Source organism: Ostrinia nubilalis, chromosome 11 (genome assembly GCF_963855985.1).
Source record: "Ostrinia nubilalis chromosome 11, ilOstNubi1.1, whole genome shotgun sequence".
NCBI classification, from domain to species: Eukaryota; Metazoa; Arthropoda; class Insecta; order Lepidoptera; family Crambidae; genus Ostrinia; species Ostrinia nubilalis.
In genome coordinates this window covers 8,610,277-8,629,321 of record NC_087098.1, presented here as the reverse complement: position 1 = coordinate 8,629,321, position 19,045 = coordinate 8,610,277, and the positions used below count along the sequence as shown (strand labels likewise).

The following is a 19,045-nucleotide window of genomic DNA, read 5'->3' as shown; positions in this document are numbered from 1 at the left end:
AGTAAAAGAGGTAGTTCAGTATAGTCTTAGCGATTATTCCCTACTTACCAACTTACAAAGCTTTCCTCTTTATAATAGGTACCTATCCACTTATCATAAATACTAATATGAATTTCCCCTGTCACCTATTTATTTACTTTGTTCGTATTTAATGAATACTTTGATTTGTTCATATTAACATTAATAAGTAGGTAGGTGCTCGTATTAGGTAATTGTGTCCCGGCGGGTAACTGTCTTAATTAAAATGCATTTTAGGCTAACATTGTATAATTTATTAAGGTTTGGCATCGTGAGGAGGTTTAATTTTGGAACTCTTGTGATTCTGGTAAGCACCTTGGAAGGCACCAACTACGGCAGCTCCCTGAAGAAATGTACTCTGAAAAGATACATGAAATAAAAAAGTAAGTTTATTTTTTCAATTTGGGCATCATGAAGTAAACGATCAAAAAGTAACAATAAGTACTTATGTTAATCAAAAACCTCATTAAAAAGACCGATTAATGTATTAAGATCCATGAATATTCAATTAAACTTCAGAGCTTTCCTCATTACAATTTCACTAATAATTAATAAAACATTTGGTGCGCAGCCAATTTCACTAAGACCTAGCTTAGCTTAAAACATATAGTACTAAGATTAAATGGTAAGTGCTTAATTGTAATACACACCAATCCGTCTTTAATTTTCTTTGTCCATGGCTTTGGAGTGGTGCTAGAGATGGCTGGGTTGGCGGCGGTTGTAGCGCAGCATATTTGCTCGCAGCAAAGCGCCACAATCAGAATTAAAGCAACGACCTTCATTTTCCCGTCTAATGCAAGCCTCTACGAGCGAGTGACGTGATCGCTACCAAAGACGCGCTTTTATGTGAGCGCACAGGGAAAATAGTCTACGTGAGTTACTTGTACGAGTAAAACAAATGAAGCGTATTTACCCGTATTTGCGTATTTAAGACACACCAGTCTCTTTCATACATCTATTTTTTCTACTACGTACGCAAAGCACTCTATAGTGAACAGGATTCTCAATCTTTACAATAAAATATTTTGTGCAGCAGACCCTTTCATTGGAAGTAAGGAACACTTCAAAAAACAAATAAAAATTCAAATTATCAATAACGAAATACCGTAAAAAGGTATTCTTTCCTCTGTTTATTAATGTCTTAATAATTAACTAACGATCCGCCCGTGTTTCGCACAAGTGCAATATGTTATACTTACTTACATAAAAACCTTCCTCTTGAATATCTTTATCTAATAACTAATAAAAAAACCGCATCAAGATCCGTTGCGTAGTTTTAAAGATATAAGCATACATAGGGATAGACAGCGGAAAGCGACTTTGTTTTATACTATGTAACGATGACTATGTAACACCATCATTTTCATGTCGCAGAAACCGTTGCTCAACCTTGTCTGTGTGATAAGGTTGATGACAGCGCTTAACCTCGCTCTTTGCTGTGCTTCCCTCCATTTGGCGTTCGAGTAAATGGTAAATAACAATGTGGAATGTAATTATAGTATAATTTAATAGGTTATGAGCACTGTTTTTTGCAAATATTTTACAAGTTTAATTGTAAAATGTTTGTAATAAGACTAATAAAATTATGTAACTTATCTCAGCTTCTCTTCACAAATGTTTGTTTGTACACAGACAAAATTTAAACTAAGTTACTGCGTGGATATCTGTTATTGGCTTTCCATAGTGTTAAGTGTCTAATGTTACATTGAAATCTGTAAGCTGTTGATGTCCCTAATAAATAAATAAATAAATAAATAAATAAATACCCAAAAGGATGTGTCACATTTTTATTGTTTAATTCATACACACTGTGTCTTCCAAATTCCAAAATGTAGCCCCTAAAGTGGGTGTGTCTGCTCAGTAGGTTACCAGTTAATAAAGCCGCCGTATTGAACATTATCATAATATACTTACCTACTTACCCACGGAATAGGTTATCACGCCTTTGAGTCACACATCTCTTTGCCCGTTATCAAGAAGTAAAAAATGAATAATGTATGAATCGTTTGTTTGTGTTTGTCTCTTATTTGTTTATATTAAGTTTTACACTCATCTGTCAGCTGAATAATTATACTTTACATTGTTAAATTCCATTATAATGATACCTACTCTACTACGCTTTAATAATTTAATGGGAAATCCGATAAAGCAAATAACATCAACAATTTTCCTGTAAAATTAATTACTGCCAATTTCATAAATATTATTGACAAAAAAACCAGTTGGAGGCTACTATTACGTGTTCTCATATTATTGTCACACTAGCGGCCGCCCGCGACTTCGTACGCGTGGATCCCGTTTTACCCCCTTCATCTATCTTACGCGGTTTAGATTTTTTCATACAAAAGTTTTTTCCCGCTAACTACCGTTCCCGTTGGAATTTTGCAATATCCTGTTGTAACTAAGCTTTAAATTTACTAAGGTACCTGCATGCCAAATTTCAAGCGTCTATCTTACGTGGCTTAGATTTTTTCATACAAATGTTTTTTCTCGCTAATTCCCGTTCCCGTAGGAATTTTGCAATATCCTGTTATAACTAAGCTTTAAGTTTACTAAGGTACCTGCTTGCCAAATTTCAAGCGTCTAACTTAAGCGGATTAGATTTCTCATACAAAAGGATTTTCCCGCTAATGCCCGTTCCCGTGGGAATTCCTAAGTATCCTATAACCTGCCCAGGAGTATGAAGAATAATTGTACCAAGTTTCGTTAAAATCCGTCGAGTAGTTTTTGTTTCTATAAGGAACATACAGACAGACAGACAGACAGACAGACAGACAGACAGACAAAAAATTTTCTGATTGCATTTTTGGCATCAGTATCGATCACTAATCACCCCCTGATAGTTATTTTGAAAATATATTTCATGTACAGAATTGACCTCTCTACAGATTTATTATAAGTATAGATTATTTTTACGTAATTATAGTAAGCAGGTATAAACATTTGAAATTATCTTTAATATCGATATCCCAAAGGTCTGGTTAACTTATTTTTTAAGAAAACCGATTTTCTACCAGATTTCATGCCCCTCTAACCTTTTCAAAGCATTTAAATTAATTGCTTTTTAATTAATCTAAAAGCTTTCAAACCAATTTGCATGCTTTAACTTCAAAAAAGGTTTGTCGATTTAACACAATTTTAATAATTATTAGATAATTATGATGATGCGTAAATGAGTCGGAAAATCTTTTACTCAAATTAATGTCAATGCCTTTTTATTTAATCAGGCTATTGATTGTTGGTTAACAATTATTTATTTATATTATAGGCAAAAGTACATTCTTTTACCTAAAAGGATTACCTAGGATAATGGTAAATGAGAGGTAATGGATGGAGGTGAATGGACTGTCTTGTGTAAATATGGTTTAAAATTAAACATATTTTTGTGAGACAAATCCACTCACACTAATCTACAATTATAGTGAACTAATTGATTGTTCAGTATCACAAAAATATACTAACCGATCTGATGCTACGATCCACTTTTGTATTAAGATACTCGTAGCAAATTACCTACTCAGTTCCCTGTGGGTTCCCAAGTTAATGATAGCTTATTTTGTGCTCCAGTTAAAGTAATAATATCAAATTATACGTAGATATTAATGATCAGAAGATAACTTATATCTTATATAAACTTCTACTAAACACAAAAAGTGGAAAGAAAAGATAAAATTATCACTAACGGATTAAAAAAAACATAAAAATAACTATCCTTAGAGAATTACCAGTTGATCATTCCTAATTAGGTAGTTGATGACAGGTTATCCGGTTCTCTTATAGGAAAAATAATCTCACATATATTAATGAATCGATCCCAACAGAATCACCTATAATGAATTATTTGGCATCTTTTCCTGTAAACCTCGCTCGCCTTCGTCAGTTGCAAGAAATAAATATTCAGTATGATATAAAGCTTACGGCTTCAAAAAAGAGTTTCATATAACTTCATCCAATCTCATTCTAAATGTCCATAATGTATTGGCATTTTCAACCAATATTTTGATTTACAAATTAATATCTTAATTACAAAATCGATGCAAATACAGCAAATAAATTATGTGGGGAAAACGAAATTGCCTAATGAAGAAAATAATTGCTTTTCGCTCACACATTGTGGGCCTAGCTTTGTAATTTACAGCCCATTTCACACAGCTCACGTTGCCAAATACGCTTTATTCTAAATTATGATAATCAAAGTAATAGAACAAAACGTAAGCACATAACGTAGACACTTGCTAGTCTTGCTACATTACGTATGCCGTGCGAGTTGATTGATTGGGACGTCAATATTAAATATTGAAAAAAAAAAACTTTACTTCATATTCAAAGTAAAAAGTCTAAAAACAAAACAAAAGGGCATAATTACAGAATTATACTTAACTAGCGACCCGCCCCGGCTTCGCACTGGTGCTAAGTATAAGAACCTTCCTCTTGAATCACTCTATCTTTAAAAAAAAACATATCAAAATCTATTGCATAGTTTTAAAGATCTAAACATACCTACATAGGGGCAGACAGCGGAAAGCCACTTTGTTATATACAGGGTGTTAGGTAAATGGGTATATGAGCCGACACTAGCCCATGCTAACATGGGCATATAAATGGTATGGTGAAGTCAGAAATTTGATATCATCATTTTATTTTTTTTAATTTTCATACAAAATAATTTTTTTAATTCCGATTTGTATGAAAATTAAAATAATTAAAATGAAGATATCAATTTTCTGACTTCACCATACCATTTATATGCCCGTGTTAACATGGGCTAGTGTCGGCTCATATACCCATTTACCTAACACCCTGTATATATCTACATAATACTTATGTAGTGATGTAGTGTTTTTTTTAATTAACTAGATCCTTGTTTGTGCATTACAATTCCAGTGTTTCTGGCCCTATCTGGGACTTGATACATTGCAGTGATGCTATAAAAGGAGAGTATAAAGAGAGAGTAAGAGAAAAAATGAAGCCGAAAATACAGTCACGGATTTGCGTTACGGATTTGCGACAGTAAGTAAAGCACCAATTTGGTTTCCTTTGAGTAATCTGATTGGACATCTGAGAGATGAGGAAAATCCTGATCAGACGCAGGTATGTTTTCTTTTCCTTTTACTGATGTGTTTTCCTTTGAAACAAAAGAAATAGACATCAATTAATCAATGTTATTTTAACAATTAATGCTGCCCATCAGCATTAATTGTTAAAATAATTGCTATATTGAATATTATGTAATAATTATTACATGTAGGTACATACCTACCTCTGTACATACTGTTGATTGTTAGTAGAGTCGATTACTGTTGTGCCTTATGCGATCTTGTATAAAATACTATAACATTTGTTTTTGTTTTACCTTTATGTTTATGGGTTATGTTTTTGCTTACTGAGCTATGTAAGTAATTCGTCTTTTCAAATGACAGCGTGAGTGTAAAGAAGAATGATAGCTCATAAAACCTTAATACGTCGTCTAACTTGGAATAAATGTAGAACTGATCTGCACGCAGCCTCTTTTACACCCAGCCCAGACAGGCTTATGAAGCCCCGCGTAGACTACTAATGAAATGCGCCAAAGCCCGCTTATGAAGCTAATAAGTTATTGGAAAATAAAATCCTTTGCATTTCAAGAAATTCCAATCTAACTTATTTAAAACCTATAATCGATTGGTAGGGAATTTAACAAAATATAAGGCCCACCATTGTTTTGTACTCATATAACTCGCTTAATTAACTCGGATTTAAGTTTGTTTCAATAACACAACAATACAACGCAAAGAATGACAGCCATGAGTTATAAAATATTTAATTAATTTATGTTGCACACGAGGAGGTATATTAATTGAAACTTCGTAAATGTAATTATAAGTTTATTAATAATATTAAACTCATTTAAGTGTATTAATACACACCCCTTATCGATATCGTATAATTATTACATAGGGATCACTAACCGTAAACTTAATAATACGTAGGTTTACAGTAATTAAAATGCCCAAATCCTTATCGCTAAAAGGCTATCAATTAATTTGGTTCAATATAATGTGTAATTACTAAATATATTCGACTCTCAGGTTATAATTTATTAGTATAAAGGCTGAGTTGCACCACCTAACTTTAACAGTAACTATAACGATAACCGGTGTTGTATGTAGCGAGTTTGACAGATTTTTGACGTTTGTTAAAGTCAAAGTAAGATTATGCAACCCAGCCTAAGTAGGTAATGCGTTTCTTTATTTGCATTGACTATTAATCTAGCTCTAACAAAATCAACATGACTGCTAAAATAAGAATACTATGATGTAAGTGCTAAAAATCGTAAACGAGCCATTTAGTTAGTGTTTTTTCCCAGTGATGAAGCGATATCCGTCGTAAATTGCATCTGCTGCGCCAATCGCATTCAGACCTTTCCCCTGAAACCAATTAGAAAACTCATTAATAAAAGTAAAAAGTATCTAATGACCTAGCCAATAACATAGACATAGCATAGTACGGAGGGATCTATTAGTAGTGGATTCCTTCTTTTAATACGGCCACTAATTACAATTTCAGGGATGGTGTACTGAAAATATTCCCAGAAGCAATATTGGTTCCAAATATGGGTACTGCTAATATGAGCAATCTGTATTCAAGGATTATTATTCAATTACCCAAGAGTACGTCCTATCTTAAACTGTTCAATAGCGAGGTATTAATTTACATGATATATGAGTCTCGCAACACCGTGTCGATAGACGTTTATATTATCTGAGTACAGACGACGGCACATCAGGCTAATCACTGGCATCTTATGTAGAGTTAATAGATGCTATTTTGCAGCAAAAACAGATTAATGTACTGTCGACTGTACCTACATTAATGGGGAAACCATAATGCGCAGGTAAAGCTGCCTAGACAATGTAGTGGCTGGTTTAATGGCGTTTTAATAAAACCACAATAAAGTATAATCCATTAGGTTGCATCTAAGGAAGGAAAAGATCACAAATTCCATCTCATGAATTCAACAATTTATCAGAAAAATCTCGAAACACCAACGTTAAAGTATTTCCTCGCAGTCTCCTCGAAGTATACAATGTTTATTTCAGAATTAGACCCATAATGACATACCTGCGAAATACTTAGAAAGTAAGAATTCCATGCTTTGGAGAGATTGACAAATAAGAGATGATTTATCTGTCTGTGTGCCAATATTACTCGTAGAAAGATAAATTAGCTTATACGTTTTTGCCACTGGCCACTTACTATTCCCTCATTCTTATCAAATATCCAATATCCAGTTACATACTCATGTCATATTGTATTAAATAAAATCTGTCGTTATAGGTCCATGATAAACGTGGGTGTGTTTGTAATATAAACAGATTACTTACAATATATCGACCGGCTGTCTTGATAGCCGTTAACTTGCCAGGGACTGGGGCAGGAGCGGGTGCGGAGTTCACCGAAAATAAACATATCACGGCCATTAATACGGCAATTATACTGAAGAATTTCATTTTTTTTTTTTTTTTTTTTTTTTTTTTTATGTGATAGGAGGCAAACGAGCAGACGGATCACCTGATGGTAAGGATTTTAATTTTAAAGACACACCACAAATATAACTTTTCTCAAACAATTATCGTTTTACAAATGAGTACCAAAGTATGAGAGACTGGAATTTATACAAAAAAGATAAGGTTCGGGACTAGGGAGTTTCCCTTCTACATGACACGCCAAACAATAAAAAGATGCAGGGCCATAACCTATTTTATCTTAATCGTAGTTAGGTATTTCGACGAATTTAAATGTTTACTTAACGTGGATCTCCCAAGAATGTTAGTCGCCAAAATTAGGTCCACGAGATCTTTAAACGGTTTGAGTTTGATGCGTGTGATATTGCTATATTTAAACATAATAAGTTGCTCTACATTAATTTAAAATGTTTATTTATAATTACATAAATTATGATTTTTGAGAATTTGACACAGCTATGTTAAATAAGCGTGCATTGTATGTTGTTTACTTTGTTCAACGAGTTCGTTGTGAAATTCCTTTGGGGAGGTCTTTATCCAGCGGTGGACCTCCGTTGCCTGAAACGTAGGTAGAGCATAAAAATCCTGAAATAGACACTAGAAATAGTTACGATAACTAACCACGTTATATTTGTTACTTTAATAATTTAGGTCACACACACACACACACACACAACTATGTTTTATCTTGAACTTAAGGGTTATTATTTCACATCCAACTTTTGGCTTCACTTACAGTGCCACACGTTTCCCGTATAGCAAGACCTTTTTACTGAGAAAACAGATGTGTTTCCTTATTTTTCCTTACATTAATTAAGAACCCAATAAAGAAAGATCACACTATCGTTACCTTTTTGTTGTTACATAACTCATGACGATGCGATAACCCTGTTGGTCTATCTTAAAGACGACGAATGATTTTGTTGTGAGATATTTGTGTTAAATATTAATAAAATATTTAGCGAGTCCATAAATATCTCATTTTATTTATAGGCATTCAAACATTCTTTCGGGATGATACAATGCAAACAAGACATATAAGTATTTAGGGAACGGTAATTCCCATGACCACTGTGTTTTGCTTTTAAATAAGGCAGAGTACATACGAAAGTTGACAAGTTTTTATAGCAACGCAAACGTAAGTTACTCGTATGTTCAGTGGTTTAATCTAATTCAATCTGGGGGCACTGGCACACGGTGGATCGAAATGGCATTAAAGTGGACATAGGGATTTTTTCCGGAAAATCGAATTTTAAAAATTGCCAATCGATAGTCCTTTGCTCACTCATCACGACATGTCATATCACATTTTTCTTTAAACCTGATACTTTAGCTTAAAAAAAATAATTTGTGTTTTTTTTGTATGAAACGAGACATAAAGTGCTAATTTTCTCCGAAGACCTGCTAGATCGTGACTTGAAACAACCTAGGTCGGTATAACTGCATTATTTATTAATATTCTAAGCTATTTCCAGCTGCTCCAAACCGCAACTTAGCCTGTTAAACGATTCCGAAAAAAATTAAAAATTGACTCTTCTTGTAATTGTATTTTAGTTCTTTTTTTTAGAAAAAGCTTCGATTACGGTACTAGAAAGTGATTTTATCGTTAGGTGACATTGTTATCTATTCTCAAAACCTGTTAAACCCTTTCTTTCCTATCAGCACATGACTTTAAAACAACAATGAAGTTACTCATACCTCGTAAATAACGTGTTTTGCGAATAAGCAGATAATGGTCAGGGGTGGGGGTAAAAAACAGATAAGGATTGTTTATTTTTTTTTAAATTTAGTTTGGGCTGTGTAACGTCACCAATAACATTCAACTTTAAATGCGGTTTTTAACATGTAATTACAATGGAAGCTATTGTGAATAATATAGATTTGTTCGTAGTCTTAAGAAATACCTTAAAACCTTTCATGGACAGTGAGGAACTTTATAATCACTGTCAAGGACAGAAAAAAGTAATTTAAAAGAAAAGAATAAAACGTCACTTTTCCGTCAACCGAAGAAAAATATGGTTTCATTTGCTCTCTTCTAATACGAAATATTATGCAGATAATCATTTGGTGACCCTTAAGAAGACGCATTTTCTCATGATGGAGTCTTATTTGGCCGTGTAGTCCAGCGTCCAGCTCGAAAATCCGAAGATTCTCGGAAAATACCAATCAAGGAGGGCGGAGGACACGCGCGGCGTACCAACGGTTGTTGAATTCACAACTTCTACGAACATTCTGCTAAACCAACGTTTGCTGTATTGGAAAACCAAATAGAAGGAAAGTCATAAAGGTATTCGAGTGGTAATTGTCTTCAAGTGAGTGGCTGGTGTTATTTTTTTACTTGGGTGTGTTATCGTAACCTACTTATTACAATTTTACCTGGTTCAAAGTATTGTTTTCAATTAAATCATGGCGTCAGACTCTGACAGCGCTTCCACAGTAATGGAGCATGATTTGTTAAGAGATCTGATAAAGAAAAGGGGGTCTGAAAAGGGCAAATTAACGTTGTTCAGAAAGTACCTAGCCAAATTGGACCCCCAGGCAATTTCAGCTGAACAGATCATAGATCTCGAGCTACGGACTGACAAGGTTAGAACAGTATTTTCAAAATTCGAAAAAATCCAGGACAGAATTGAGACTCTCAGTACAGATATAGATAAAGAGTTAGAGGAGAGGGAATGTTTTGAGAACTCCTACTACGAGTCAGTGGCTAGGGCAAAGAATTACCTAAACCAAAATAAACCCAATAATGCTTCATCCAATTCAAACCAGGACAATAATGCTTCTCAAATTTTTCCAGATTCAAATGCAATTAAATATCCTGATATTTCCTTGCCAAACTTTTCAGGCAATATCACGCAATGGATTGAATTCAGAGACACCTTTGATGCGCTTGTTAACAAGACAAGTTTGAAATCCATTCAGAAGTTTAAATACCTGCGTGGTTGCTTGAAGGGTAGTGCGCTGGAGGTTGTGAGCTCATTGGAGTATTCCGAGGAGAGCTATGCTATAGCTTGGCAGCTTTTGTGTGAGCGCTACAATAATCCAAAAGTGTTAGTATACAACCATCTAAGAGCTCTTATTAACATTAGCAATGTTCCCACTAATGCCAATTCTTTAAGAGATTTAGCTGACAACATATCTAAGCACATGCGAACGCTGAAATCACTCAACATTTGTACTGATGGTTGGGATTTATTAGTAATTTTTCTCTTGTCTGCTAAGCTTGAAGCGCACATGCAACGTAAATGGGAGGAAAAAAGTGTTTCACGTGATTTACCTACGTTACAGGAATTTAAGTCGTTTTTGCGAGCTCAAGCTGACCTTCAAGAGACACTGGACCAGGCAGGTACGGGTTCCAGTGAACAGCCTTCCACCTCGGCGCGGAAGGTCATGCTGGCCACGTCCTCTCCTGGCTCTCAGAGTAAGGTACCACCTAACAACAATACCAATACCCGTCGTAATCAATGTCCTAATTGCAAAGAGAGTCACTACATCAACCAATGCTCAAAGTTCTTGGCTCTGAAAGTACCGTCACGCATCCAATTGATTAAGAAATTAGGCCTTTGTCTTAACTGCTTAGGTTCAAACCATATCTTACCAAATTGCAAATCTTCGAACTGTCGAAAACGAAAGCACCACACTTTATTACATATTACTCAAAATGACACTCCACAACCGAGTACGTTACCACAGCCACAGTTATCAACTATGTATAACCCAGAACCTATTCGTATCAATGCTGAATCTCAATCAGTAAACTTATTTACAAACCAACAAGTAACCAACACCACTTTAGGCACGGTTGATAACAATTTACCAATTCAACACAAAGCGATTTTGCTTTCTACTGCGCAAATAACTGTTGTAGATATCAATAACCAATTACATACAATGCGAGCCTTGTTGGACTCAGGTTCACAGTCAAATTATATTACCCAAAGTGCATTTAATAAATTAAATTTAAAGGCACAAAAAATAGATATGGAGGTCATTGGGTTTAATGAAAATGTAACCAAAATTAACCAATTGTGCAACCTAAAAGTAAACTCAATGGACAATACATTCTCTACCAATTTGTCTTGCTTTATTGTACCTAACATTTGTAGTTTGCCTTCGTACTTACCAAGTGCGCAGGGTCTAAATATACCTAAACGAATTAATCTTGCAGACACCTCATTCTATAAAGGGGGTGAAATCGATATCATCATCGGTGCTGAACTATTCTACCAACTACTATGCATTGGCCAACACTGTCTCGGAGACGGTTTACCAATTTTACAAAGAACTCGATTAGGTTGGGTGGTTTCAGGCTGCGTTTCTGTAGTAAACAAACCCTTACAAGTAAGATGCAATTTTACTCTTAATTCAAATAATTTTTTGAGAGACTGTGACCAGATAATGAAATCTCCAAATTATGATACCACATATTGTGAAAATGTGTTTGCGACACACACAAGAACAGCTGATGGTAATTTCACTGTCAAAATGCCCCTTCAGGAGCCTGTCACAAGTCTCGGGTCATCTCGACCAATTGCATACAAACGATTTCGATCACTAGAATCTAAATTTGAGAAAAATCCAGAGTTTAAAGATAAATATGTAGAATTCATGGACGATTTTATAAATGCAGGGCATATGATTGAGAAAACAACCTCTGAGCCTTGTAATTACTTACCTCACCACGCAGTCTTGAACCCTCAAAAAACAACAACACCTTTGCGAGTAGTTATTGATGCATCCTGTAAAACCAGTAGTGGAAAGTCTTTGAATGACATACAACACAAGGGTACAATGGACCAAGATAGTTTGGATAATATTTTGATACGATTTCGAAAACACAAATATGTTATTAGTGCAGATATAAAAAAAATGTATAGGAACATATTTATTGACCCAACACAACAACACTTACAATGTGTATTTTGGCGTGATAACCCAAACAAGCCACTTCTGACATACCAATTAACTACGCTTAGTTTTGGCTTGAAATGTGCGCCATACTTACTTGGCTACTCGATGTTTGAAACAACTCGCGGACGAGAACGAAAAGTCATTTCCAATAGCTTCTTCTGTTATAGTTTCGGACTTTTATATGGATGATTTGATTCATGGTCAGGACGACGACCTGGAGTTAGCCAAAACAGCCGTTCAAATAGACAACATTTTGAAAGGCGCAAACTTTCACCTAAGAAAATGGAAGTCCAACTCAGAAACTGTAGTGGACCATATTAGAAACTCTACTCATGCACCTACCGATAATAACGAATTAACTTCGCTAGGGTCAGGTACACATAAAGTATTAGGACTCGCGTGGTCAAATGATGACGATAGCATACGGTATAAGTTACAAGTAGAACCAGTACCAACCGACTTAACCAAAAGGAAGGTTTTATCTATAGCCTCTGCCATTTTCGACCCTTTGGGTCTGTTAGGACCCTTAATAATAATTGCGAAATGTTTCAAACAACGTTTATGGAAAATTAAAATTAACTGGGACGAAAATCTACCTAACGAGTTTTGTTATGAATGGGAGTCATTTTATAACAAATTAAATTTTGTAAACTCAATAGTTATTCCGCGACTTGTCCTTATCGGTGATTACATCAAGGCGGAGCTGCACGGATTCTGTGACAGTTCATTGACCGCTTATGGCGCGGCTATCTATGTACGTTCTCTTGATAGGCATGGTAACGTGGTTGTACGATTGCTTTGCGCGAAGTCGCGGGTTGCGCGAAACGAAACAATAGCGAAATTAGAATGACGTGCTTGTTTATTGTTAGCCATATTATACAACAAGGTTAATGATGCCCTGAAACAGGAAATACCTAACATATTCTTGTGGTCAGATTCCAGGGTGGCGTTGGCTTGGATAAATTCCAAATCGGACAAATTATCAACCTTCATCAAACATAGAGTAACTGAAATAAATAAATTAACCAATGCGAAGGATTGGTACTGGGTTTGCTCGAGTGACAACCCTGCGGACCTGCTGTCGAGGGGGGTAGAGGCAGATAAACTGCCAGCGTGTTCCCTTTGGTGGCAGGGCCCCGCATGGTTGTCCCAGCCTACGATTCCAGAGAACATTCTATTACAACCCTATTCTTATGATGAGACTTTAAACACAACCAATTGTAACGTTTCTACCAATTCTAGTGATACAATTGATAACAGGTTGTTTGAACGCTGGTCGAACCTCAAGAAGTTAAATCGTTGCTTTGCATTTGTGTTAAGATTTATTCACAATTGTAGAGATCCAAAAAACAAATTAACTACTTCATTGTCAGCCCTAGAGTTGAACGATGCTTTAATCAAATTAATACAATTTTCACAGATTCAGTCGTATGCTACCGAATATAATTTACTTAGTAAAAATAAACAATTACCGAGGTCATCGAACTTATTGTCCTTGAATCCCTTTATTGACGAGGGGGTTATGCGTGTGGGGGGTCGTTTAGGCCAGTCTAACTACAACTACGATAAGAAACACCCCATAATACTACCACGTCACCACCCACTTACAGAGTTGATAGTTGTTGACTTTCATAAGCGATTGTTGCATGCAGGCCCGCAATTATTATTGTCATCCATACGTGAGCAATATTGGCCTGTGCATGGCAAGCAACTAGTAAATAAAATAGTACATAAATGTGTGACGTGTTTCAGAGCTAAGCCTAAGGTAACTACACCGATTATGGGTAACCTACCCCCATCGCGAGTTAACCCTGCACTTCCCTTTGTATTGACAAGCGTTGATTACGCGGGCCCATTTCATATTAGGGACAGGAGAGGACGAGGATTCAAGGCAAGTAAATGCTATGTCGCTGTATTTGTGTGCTTAACAACCAAGGCTGTTCACATAGAGCTGGTATCTAGCTTGGAAACCAATAACTTTCTCGCGGCTTTTAAACGATTCATATCCCGTAGGGGAAAACCAAAAGAAATGTTGAGTGATAATGGCACAACATTTCATGGAGCTAACAATGAGCTTAAGGAATTGTATAATTTTCTAAGGGACAGCTTGGATGAGTTTACAACCTCATGCGCTAGTGAGGGGATTATCTGGAAATATCTGCCTGGTTACACCCCGCATATGGGCGGGTTGCATGAGGGGGCTGTAAAGTCTTGTAAATACCATCTGAAACGAGTATTAGGTAATTCTTTGTTGACTTTTGAGGAGTTCGCAACCGTTCTCGCTCAAGTAGAATCCATTCTTAATTCTCGGCCCTTGTGTCCGTTGCCTAATTCAGCTAATGATGAAATATTTTGTTTGACGCCAGCCCACTTCTTGATAGGCAGAACACCCATTTCGATACCTGACTATAATTATACAGACGTGCCAATGGGCAGATTGACACACTATCAACAGTTGCAACAGCTGTACCAAAGCTTTTGGCAGCGTTGGTCGAGGGACTATATTGGACTTCTGCAGACCCGTACCAAGTGGAGGAGCTCAAAGGGCATCAGTCTACGTGATGGCACCATCGTACTCGTGAAGGATGACCGGCTGCCCCCGAACCAATGGAAACTAGGACGCATCGTTAACTGCTGCAAGGGGAAGGACGGAGTCACGAGGGTTGCGGAGATCCACACTTCAGGGGGAGTCATCAAACGCGCGTTCAACAACATTTGTCCACTGCCTATAAATGGAATTGATTAATTATTTAAGTTTATTACCTACTAAGTTTCAATATTATTTTAAGTTAATATGTATGTATATTGTTTGTATTAATTTAGAGTCAAGGGTGTACTTACCAATAGTTACTATGTACCTATGTGGAACTTGGTTTGTATTCGTTTAAATAATTTCCTATTGTTTGTTTCAATTACCCACTTAGGATTAGTAGGTATGTGTGAAACCTGGGTGTCTGGTACCTTTTTTCATGGATTAACAAACTTAAATTTATTTCAATTGATTAAACTTATTATTACCAGAGACCTAGATTTTACTGGATAAGGTTTTGTAGTTCTACATTAATAATGCCTGTGGTGGCAGCATGTCAAGGACAGAAAAAAGTAATTTAAAAGAAAAGAATAAAACGTCACTTTTCCGTCAACCGAAGAAAAATATGGTTTCATTTGCTCTCTTCTAATACGAAATATTATGCAGATAATCAATCACCTTTAGCAGAAAATGGTACATTTGTCAGAAGAAAACAGTGTTAAGTTAAAAAAAGTTTGCCGGAATTTTTGTACTAATCTTAATGGACGATGGACAACCTGTCATCTATCTCTTCCCCAATTTTTAAGAAGAAACAGTGATTGCCTTGAATCTCCAATTAACTGGGTCTGGCAACTAGTTTTTGATGTAGACAAAATTGAGGAAAATGTTGGTTCAATTACTGAACCTAGTGAAAAAACAACGTCAAATATAGATGCTATTACAGAAAACATGTCAATTTCTACACTACATGCTTCGACTACTTCCTTTATCCCGAGGAAACCGTTACATAAATTAACTCAGAAACAGAACATTTTCCTCAATTTTGTCTTCATCAAAAACTAGTTGCCAGACCCAGTTAATTGGAGATTCAAGCCAATTACTGTTTCTTCTTAAAAATTGGGGAAGAGATAGATGACAGTTTGTCCATCATCAAGAAGAATAATGGTGTAAAAATCACTTTGATTTTTGGGTATTTCACGTTCTTTGAATTTGTGATTTCTTATTGTAAAATGCTTAAATCTAAGAATTTTCTCAACTAACTATTTGCCTAAAGACCTATGCTATAGGATATAAATGTTTGTTATATCGTTTTCACAGTATTTTTATAAAAAAATCAGCTTGTAAACTGACGCTAAAGTGGAAATTTGAAAACCTGTGAGGACTTATCTTGATAGAATTCTTAAATTAATACTATACTAATCGAAATATTATCTCAACTATTTAGACGACGAAATTGCCTAATTATTTATGCCTATAACATATTTGTAATGTAACTGGTTAATGATTGTAACGGGTTAAAAAAGTACTTATCGGGTTAAAAAAGTACTTATCGGGTTAAAAAAGTAATATGTCGGCCGTTTGGTGTAGTGGTTCGGAACGGACTACTATTCCGGAGGTAGCGGGTTCGATACCCGCACAGTACAAACATTTGTGTGCATGAACATATTTGTTTGTATTGGACTGGGTGTTTTCTATGTATAATAAGTATGTATTTACAACAAAAAAAGTATTTAACCCTTAAGTAACACCGTGGGGTAATTTTTTACCCCAGGCGCATAAAAATTGACATATCTTTTTTTCTAGCGTAGCTAGTGCAATGTCGTTTTATGTATTCTCAATCCAGAGTGTGCGCTTTAAGCTCGTAGATGCGGGATGTGAAAAAAATCATCCGTTTGGCTTGTACAGGTAGGTGGGGCAGAAATTTACCCCAGGGTGTTAGTTACGCATACTTTAATTTATCATCACCTAACATGTTATTAATAGGTTTTTACAGCATTGAAACAAAATGAGTAAATATTTATATGACGATTAAGTAGCACATTGTCACTAGAATGCAGAGAGATAATTAGAGCTTGATTTACATGATACTTTTCGAACTTTGAAGACATCCTCTCAGAACAGAGCGTTCATAAATTCGACACAGAAATATGGCTCAAAAGTGATAATTACGTTGTAATTCAGCGTGTCTGATGTGTTTTGAAAAAAATAATTAGGAATAAAATAAATAAAAAATATTTTTAAATATTTTTTCATAATTTTATAAAAAAAATAAGTTTTTTTATTTTGCTTTATTATAAAGCCAGAAATTTTCGTTTTATTTCATTTTGTGTTTAAAGTATGCATAAAACATCTATTTAATGTCCGATTAGTGTAAGTTTTTGGTTCCCACAATAACTTTCTAAGATTTTTCTAGAAGACCATTGTGAAGACTATTAGTTGCCAATGACAAATTATTTGTTTTTTGTTATGATTGATTTAAGGTGTTTCTTTGCGCTAGATAGACGTTCTTTTAAAGCAATCTTATAATTCAGTGAGTCCATTAATACACTGTAAATCACAAAATTAAATTGATTTTAAATATTTACTTAAAATTTTTCAATTTCCGTTTGGGGTAATTTTTTGCCCCAGGGTGTTAAAAGTGTAACCAAAAATAAGGATGTTACTTAAGGGTTAAGTATGTTTATATCCGTTGTCTAGTACCCATAGTACAAGCTTTGCTTAGTTTGGGACTAGAAGCGCAGTGTAAAATGTCTAAGGATATTTATTATCATTTATTTATTTTATTATTTACTGTTTTTGCGCCAAACGGCGTAAACGCTCTTAACCCTTAATTACTCGCATAAAGAATCTTACATAACTGCTCGCATGGGGTCACAGATGACCCCAAATTGTGTGAGTAGTTTTTAATACATACTGAAATTTATAAGTAAATGAAACTATATTATTATAAAAATGCTTTATTTATTCTTTAATATCTATAGGTAATAACATGAATTTCTAACTAATTATACAAAAACAAGCTAAATTAAAATAATTGTCAATAATTAACAATTTGTACTTAGGTATACTGAGATCATAGATAATACTAGTATTTTTTAGGAACTCTCCGAATCATTCTTGTTACACTGTTGACAGTATATTTCAGAGTGATCATTGCACACAAATCTTGTTCATTTCTTGCATTTTTGATTCACTTGATTGTGCGGAGGATTGCTCGATCTCATTAGCGCTATCATGATCACTTTTTGTTATTTCATCTAACTCTGGCTTAGAACTCGACCCTCCAACTTCTTCTTCATCAGAAACATCTTCCAACCATAGCACAATTTGCTATTTTTTCCTATCTCTACTAACTCTAAAAAAAAAAGGATAAGTAGTAGTAAAACTGAATTTATCAATATTTTTATTGTTTAGAGCTGTAAAAACACATTTATAACAAACATTTATTCACTGAATATACAATAACACAAATATTATTCATAATACACAAAATAAATATATAAAACAAAAATTTACCTCTTCCAAAAAAGTTACGTAATTACTCGCATGGGGTCACCACTCAAGTGCGCAGCGACGCATCCTTCCACTCCCGTGAATTAGTCGCTATCAAAATACAAACTAAGACGTGTTTTATGAAGCTACCGGGGGCGCGGAGGAAATCGGGCCACGCCAAGTGCTTCATTTTTGAATCCGAAAATGCTTTGACCCCATGCGAGCAATTAAGGGTTAACACTGTTTTCTTCTGACAAATGTACCATTTTCTGCTAAAGGTGATTATAAAGTTCCTCACTGTCCATGAAAGGTTTTAAGGTATTTCTTAAGACTACGAACAAATCTATATTATTCACAATAGCTTCCATTGTAATTACATGTTAAAAACCGCATTTAAAGTTGAATGTTATTGGTGACGTTACACAGCCCAAACTAAATTTAAAAAAAATAAACAATCCTTATCTGTTTTTTACCCCCACCCCTGACCATTATCTGCTTATTCGCAAAACACGTTATTTACGAGGTATGAGTAACTTCATTGTTGTTTTAAAGTCATGTGCTGATAGGAAAGAAAGGGTTTAACAGGTTT

At 35.0% G+C, this 19,045-nt stretch overlaps 2 long non-coding RNA genes across 2 annotated transcripts; both read right to left on the bottom strand.

Annotated features, from left to right (window-relative positions):
- Positions 1–249: 249 nt before the first annotated feature.
- LOC135075875 (uncharacterized) lies at positions 250–877 on the bottom strand. Its single transcript, XR_010258137.1, has 2 exons — positions 669–877; positions 250–376 (listed from the first exon to the last, which is right to left on the bottom strand). It is a non-coding gene; the product is annotated as an uncharacterized LOC135075875 (long non-coding RNA).
- A 4,992-nt stretch (positions 878–5,869) lies between these two features.
- Positions 5,870–7,511, bottom strand: LOC135075874 (uncharacterized). Its single transcript, XR_010258136.1, has 2 exons — positions 7,383–7,511; positions 5,870–6,425 (listed from the first exon to the last, which is right to left on the bottom strand). It is a non-coding gene; the product is annotated as an uncharacterized LOC135075874 (long non-coding RNA).
- Positions 7,512–19,045: the final 11,534 nt, after the last annotated feature.